The sequence below is a fragment of the Chenopodium quinoa genome, unplaced genomic scaffold (assembly GCF_001683475.1).
Source record: "Chenopodium quinoa cultivar QQ74 unplaced genomic scaffold, ASM168347v1, whole genome shotgun sequence".
Taxonomy (NCBI): Eukaryota; Viridiplantae; Streptophyta; class Magnoliopsida; order Caryophyllales; family Amaranthaceae; genus Chenopodium; species Chenopodium quinoa.
The window spans coordinates 3,132,091-3,139,955 of NW_018743555.1; positions in this window are offsets into that span (position 1 = coordinate 3,132,091).

A 7,865-nucleotide genomic window follows, 5' to 3' on the forward strand; every position below is an offset into this window, starting at 1 on the left:
CCGTGTCGCGGGATACTTTTTTAGGGTTTTTATTATTTTAGGGTTCCGTGTGCTCCCTCAGCACATTTTCTCTATAAATACCCCCTCATTTCTGATGTACGGGGCATCAATTAATTCTCTATTTTTCTCTCTTCTATGCTTTAGCCTAAACACTAGCCTACCCTTCTTATTTCAAAATTCCTTCTTCAAGTACTCCAAGGAGTCCATACTTTACTCGTGGTTCTGTCCTTAAGCCAAGGCGTGAAAGGTAGACTGTTTGAGGGTTTGGCCCCAAATCAACTCTACTTTGTTTAATTTAATTTAATTGTTGTTTTTATTATTATTTCCTTGAAGTTACTAACTCGTTTATTATTTTGTAGTTGCAAACAAGCAAAATCAAAGTAAGAATTATGTTCCTTTTATTTCTATTATTTTTCTAACGATTTTTATATTGTTGGAATTATTGTTAAATTGCTTCCAATATTAATGTTTATTCTATTATTTTTATGATCACCACATTGCATATTTAAAGGGAATATGTAATTGAAAATCACGCCTAATAAGATAATTTGGACAGCCGGTTTAGGATCCTTTTTAATCTTGTTGCTTAATTTAAGTGATCACAATATTTTAGAATTATGTGTTGCATTAATATTAAACCAATTTAGCTTAATAATAGTTTGGAGCAAATTGATTCTTTGTTTGCATGCCTTTGAAATCGCAGGAATCACTTTTCACTATAAGAATCGAGTAGAGGCCAATACGGGCGAATGTGACTCCATGACTCACTTCGTACCATCATCCCGATCCTCCTTTCGTGGTTCCGAACCATATGGAGTTAGTAATCTCATGGATTATGAATGGGGTGTAACCTTCACGGGTCAATCGTTGTTGCCTTCGTTGTCCCTTAATCGTGGTTGCCTTTTATGATCCGTGAACGGTTTACAAGTTCCTTAAAAACTTGTTGGCGGCTCCCTACTTTCCTTGTCCCTAATCGTATATGTCAATTCCCACTTCCTATGAGTGCCAAGCATATTCACCACATGCTTTAACGTAGGCGCACTTCAAATGATGCCTACAATTTGGCGACTCCACTGGGGAGGATTCTTGGTTACTTATCGATTTGAGTGATCGGTATTTAATTAAGATGAGTGGATGAGACTTGAAAGATTTTTGGAAAAATATTCCTGTGATTAATTTGGCATTTTCGCATATGCATAGACATTTTAACGTCGCATTTAGGTCTGTCCCGTAGGAAAAATTGAATAACTTGGTTGCGCACGAAGGAAAACAGGGCACCAGTCAGATCTTCTGACTGTCGTGCCACGGCAAAATCTGCCGTGTCACGGTACAGTGCACCGTCTGACAGTGCACAGTACCGTGGCACGGGAGTTTTTTCCGTGTCACGGCAGTCCTAAAATCAGTCCGGTGGCTTATTTTCTCTTCTCACAGTCAACTTCCTTTGATTTTTCTGAAAAAACGTATGTGTTCTACATACGTCTTAGCCCCGGGGGATTTAAGCTCTATCAACCCAAAAACTCTCATGGCAATAAGGGTTCATCCGAGTTATTAAATCCACCCAAACCATGGAGTCGAGTTCGATTTCATCACGAACTCGCGGAGCCGCCCGTTGGCATACACCCTCAAGGGAGGCTGCCTTGCTAACGCGTCCAAACTCTTAACCATGGTACCCTATTGAGACGAAATAAACTTGACCATAGTCGAACATAGAACTTGACCTTAGGTTGCGAACTATTCTTTGCATCATTGTGCCTACGTGTTTTATGTTTGGTCGTTTTGATCCTAACCTTAACGATCTTTCTTTGTCTATGGTGGATTATTTTATGACTAACGATTTCCAATGGACCATACTCACTTAGTAATTAGCAAAAAAAAAAAAAAAAAAAAAAAAAAAGGAAGGGGGTTGCCGCGTCACGAGACTGTCCACCGTGTCACGGCACAGTCCACCGTGGCGCGGTGGACCTGCAGAAAAAAAAAAGTCTGCCGCGCCACGGGAAACTCTACGTGTCACAGCAAATTTTCACCGTGACACGGTGGATTTTTAAAAAAAAAAAAAAAAAAAAATTTCCCGTGCCACGATTGCATCCACTGTGCACGGTGGAGTTTCGTGTGGCGCGGTAAACATTCCCGTGCCACGGCACAGTCCACCGTGGCGCGGTGGACCTGCAGCAAAAAAAAAAAAGAGGTTGCCGCGCCACGGGAAACTCTACCGTGTCACGGCAAATTTTAATAGTGACACGGTGGATTTCCGGAAAAAAAATTCCCCGTGCCACGTCAGAATCCATCGTGGCACGGTAAACATTCCCATTCCACGGCACAGTCCACCGTGGCGCGGTGGATCTGCAGCAAAAAAAAAAAAAAAAAAAAAAAAAACCGCGTCACGGCAGCTTGTCACGTGACACAGTACAGTTTTCGTGTCACGGTGCCCTTGAAATAAGTCCAGTCAGCTTTTTTTAAGTCTTCCGTGTTAATTTGGTCCTCGCGTCAGTCATTTTGGTTATTGTTCACATGTCTAGCCATACGATCATACCACGAGTCTTATGACATCACTTAGTCACTCACGAGTCAAGTATAGTCCACACACTTTCTTTATGTTCCGACTCGAGTCGTGCGCCAGGTCGTTTATGATCGTATATTATGTTCATGCACCCTTTTTTTTCGTCATAATAAAAAAATGAGTGGAGTTTTCTCACCTATTTTCAAATGTCTATTTTTTCCTTCTTTCCTATCTTGAGCAATGAGTCAAACAATTAAGTGAATTATTTTATTTCACAGTACTTGGTCAAGGAACAGGGATAGATTAATACGGTTCGAGTCATTACCGCAACAATCTCTCAGATCTAATAGGCGTTCAAAGAGAACTTTGCCATCTCCATTACTCATCACCTTTCAATGGCCACTAAAGAAGATATTGAGAACATCAACAAATCCATCGAGGCACTGTCTGCCATGATGCAAACCCTTACCACTAGGGTCACTACCATGGAACAAAACAAGGTCACTGTTTCCACCCTTGAAAAACTGAAGGAACAAATGAGTAAGATTTCTGAGGATTTCACTTATGTAGAACGGCCTCCCACTCCTTTGGATGTGAAGGATAGACTCCCTGAAAAGTTATCCACTGCTGATATTCCAAAGTTCAAGCCTACTGACAATCCAATATTCCATTTGAAGGCGTTCTCTGCAACCATGGCTCTTAAGGGATTGGACGTAACACTCTTCCTACGGTGTTCCCTCTCTCCTTAGAACATGCTTGCCAACAATGGTTTTATTCCTAGATGCCAAGCATACTGCGACTTGCAAGATGTCACCGACAGTTTCATGAATCGTTACAAGTGTAACATTCAAACTAAAACTTCTGAACGTGAACTCTCCATTCTCAAACAGAAAGAGAATGAAGGCTTCACCGCTTACCTGAACAGGTGGAGGGAAACAACTTCACTCTTGGTAGATCCCCCCAAAGAAAGAGAGATGGTTCGCCTCTTTATTCAAAATCTGAGTCATAATATAGGGAACATCTCAAATTTCTTCCACTGAACACTTTCGAAGCTGTATATGACATCGGCATCAATATCGAGGATGAGCTAATAAAGACTGCTGGTAGTAACAATAATAACACTTGGAAAAACAAGAAGAACGACCATCCTTCTTCTTCGTCTTCTAAGCACAAAAATACTACCATTAATATAAGCCAAGTTGATCTCAATGAAGTGTTAGCTCTTGATACTCCATTGCCCAAGAAGAAAAGAACTTACACTCCTTTAGGAATGACTTATGATGCGGCCTTTGATCGCCTTTACAGTCAAGGCTTGATCACACCTATTGGGCCATTTTCAGAGCCAAAACCTGAAGAAAGGAGCGCCAAATGGAATCCCAATGCCCATTGCAAGTACCATCAAGGAAGGGGCCACACTACGGAGCAATGTTGGAATTTGAAGGACGTCATTCAAGACTTGGTGGATGCAAACAAACTTCCTGTCCCTCCAGGCGGCAAGAAGTAATGAACACAAGGCGCACAACAGATCCTTCGTGCAAGATTTCATGATTTCTTTCTTTATCATTCATCTCCATTCCCCATTCATGTCTAGCATAGGTTTTCCATTTTGAATTTTTATATGTTTCATGTGTTTCGTTCACCTTTTCCATTAATAAAATGAGCAAATTTCTTTTGCATCTCGATCATAGAATTTTTCATTCATTCATTCATTCAAAAAAAATAAAAAAAAAATCAATTACCGAACTAAACCCAAGGTACACCAATGACTTGAGGCACCTTTGCAACCATGTCATTCCCTGTTAACCGTTCAATCACATTCCTTTCTTCATCAACCATTTTGAGCCTCGTCTAACGTTTGGCCTTCATTTCTTCAACCCACATTCACTTAACCCTGGGATTGGAAGATGTGTAATTGTATAACATTCAAAAAACAAGTAAAAAAAAAGCAGCAAAGCAACAATAAAACAATGTCTAAAGGCAAGTGTTCCAATGTCTTTGATATGAACACGTCTCAAATTGCGTCTCTCATCGAGTGCTTGGTACCGTGCCTGAGAAACATGAATGCTAAGTGAGTGATGGACCGCATGATCTGAGATTGTCTACATTGATCAAAAGAATAAAAAAAAAAAAAGAAATTCAAAACAAAAAAAAAGTTGAAAATAAACTTGCAAAATTCAAATTTTCAAATTCAAAATTACACATCTTGGGGATTCTCTCGGGTCTTGAGCCTTTTATCCCTTTCTTCCTTAAACCATCAACTTAACCACATTACAACCCTTGTAAGACCTCTTTGAGGTGTACATACACTTGTGCAAGTTCGGTTAGAGCTAAGTTCCGGCCTGATTCCTAACGGATACGTAGGCAACCTCACATCGAGTGGCCACATTCATATTCATATCCATGCATGATCGAGTCAAAGAATATCCAATGCTTACCCCTACCCATTTAGATCTAGACTTGGGGGCTTGAACCCACACCATTTAGCCTACTTAGCCTAAAGAGTCATCATCTTTGACTCTTCTCACATCTCTTTCCATCGCCATAACCCTTGCAGCCAGCCTTAGTATCACATTCACACACTTCACTCACACATTCATATCCATATCATCCTTCCCTTTAGGAACCCTTTATCATGATATCTTATTTCCTTACTGCGCATGCTTCATCATCTTTCAAGATAACATTCATTAGAAGAAACGTTGTATACTTGCTTAGCTTCCTGACCTGAGAAATATTCATTGTTTCATGCATCGCATAATGTGCTGAGAAACATTTATATATCAATGATTTTTAATCATACAAAGCATATCGTGCTTAGCTCCTTGACCTAAGCAACGTTCATTATGCAATAATCACTTCATCTGTATACGTGCTTAGCTTCCAGACCTAAGTGACGTTCAAGATCGTTTCTTTACACCATAAATGATGCTTAGCTCCAAGACCTAAGTTAATTCATCTATCGTGTCACATGATGTAATTTTCCTTAGCCTCCTGGCCTAAGGACATGCATCATGCATACATTACTTTCAAGAAAATCAATTCAATCCATGCGATTCATTTTGTCTTGCTCAACGAGGAAGCTCAAAACTTCTTTCCTTTTTTCGCGTCTTTTCTTTTGGAAGGAAGTTCGAAAATAAAAGTTCAGTTTTCACATCTTTCTTTTTCGGGAGAAAGTCGGTACCCTCCACTCATGACAAAAATTGACGGAAAATTTTTGCTTTTGCATCTTCGTTTGCTTGTGTCTTCACACACACATATACACACACACACACTCACAAGTCATACACATGTCATGTCACATCAAGTCAAACTTGGTCAAGTCAGTGGTCAAGTCAATCACAGTATATACGAGTCCATTGGCAAATTTATTTTTGCAGGTCTTATCTACAGCCCACGTCGGGGACAAACGGACCATTTACAGCCCACGTCCAGGGACAAGCGGACCATCTACAGCCCACGTCCGGGGACAAGCGGACCATCTACAGCCCACGTTCGGGGACAAGCGGACCATCTACAGCCCGCGTCCGGGGATAAACGGACCATCTACAGCCCACGTTCGGGGACAAGCGGACCATCTACAGCCCACGTCCAAGCGGACCATCTACAGCCCACGTTCGGGGACGATCGAACCACCATCATTTCATGACGCAAGGTTCTCGATACACAGAGACTTGCAAATCATCATCTTTCGACTTTCCTCAAGCATGGAAAGTATTATCCGGTGGATTTTTCTTCAAGTATAGAAAACTGCCAAATCGACTTTCCTCAAGCATGGAAGGCATTATCGGTGGAATCTTCAAGCATAGAATGACACCATATTCATCAGTCGGCTTTCCTCAGGCATGGAAAGTATCATCTGGTAGATTTCTTCAGGCTTAGAAAGCTACCAAATTCATCAGTCGGCTTTTCTCAGGCATGGAAAGCGTTTCAACGAACGTCATCCGATGGATTCCTTCAAGCATAGGAAGCTACCAAGCTCATTTCCACCAATACACTGGTTTAGATAAGCATTCTATCCCTTTACTCTTTTATCTGTAGAACTAACATTTTTCTGCAGGTATCGGCGTATACAGAATGATTTAGGATCGCAAACGTCTTAAATCATTCTCCGTCCCTATCGGCTACTTTGACTATCGTTTTCGAAACTGAAGTTTCTACAAACTCAGTCAAAGTGGGGGCTTCTGTAGACACCTAAAAATGTCTCCCCAAAACCAAACCCGATGATGAACAACCTTTCACCGCCACTATTGGTCGGGTTCAGTATTTAATTCCGAGAGTGCTTAAAAAATCGTATTTGATTAAATTCATATTTTTGAACAGTCCATGGATTAGTCTTGATGTTTGGTAAAAGCATAGTTTTAATTTCAGCCCAAATTTATTATTTAATTTTAGCCCAAACCTTTTTTTTATTTATTAATTTATTATTTATTTTTGGCCCAAACCTTTTTTTATTTTATTTAATTATTTTCTTATTTTAGCCCAAATGATAATAAATCAGAAAAGGCCGAAATTGTCAATCGGCACTTAAAATGCTGAATGAAATTAGGGTTAAAAATGTATTTAGACGGAAAAGGGCTGGAATTCCCGCGCCACGGCAGGTACCCACCGTGTCACGGGAATCATTCCCGTCTGACGGTGGGATTTCCCGTGACACGGGAAATCTGCCGTGACACGGGAAATTCCGTGTCTTTTCCGCGTAAACCCTTAACGCGTTTTCTTCCCCGTTTACTGAAAATTTTCCGCGTCACACTAAAAATGCACCGTGTCACGGGAATGTTTCCCGTCTGACGGTGGGACTTCCCGTGTCACGGTACAGTTTGCCGTGTCGCGGGATACTTTTTTAGGGTTTTATTATTTTAGGGTTCCGTGTGCTCCCTCAGCACATTTTCTCTATATAAATACCCCCTCATTTCTGATGTACGGGGCATCAATTAATTCTCTATTTTTCTCTCTTCTATGCTTTAGCCTAAACACTAGCCTACCCTTCTTATTTCAAAATTCCTTCTTCAAGTACTCCAAGGAGTCCATACTTTACTCGTGGTTCTGTCCTTAAGCCAAGGCGTGAAAGGTAGAACTGTTTGAGGGTTTGGCCCCAAATCAACTCTACTTTGTTTAATTTAATTTAATTGTTGTTTTATTATTATTTCCTTGAAGTTACTAACTCGTTTATTATTTTGTAGTTGCAAACAACAGAATCGCTTTATCAAGTAAGAATTATGTTCCTTTTATTTCTATTATTTTTCTAACGATTTTTATATTGTTGGAATTAATGTTAAATTGCTTCCAATATTAATGTTTATTCTATTATTTTTATGATCACCATATTGCATGTTTAAAGGGAATATGTAATTGAAAATCACGCCTAATA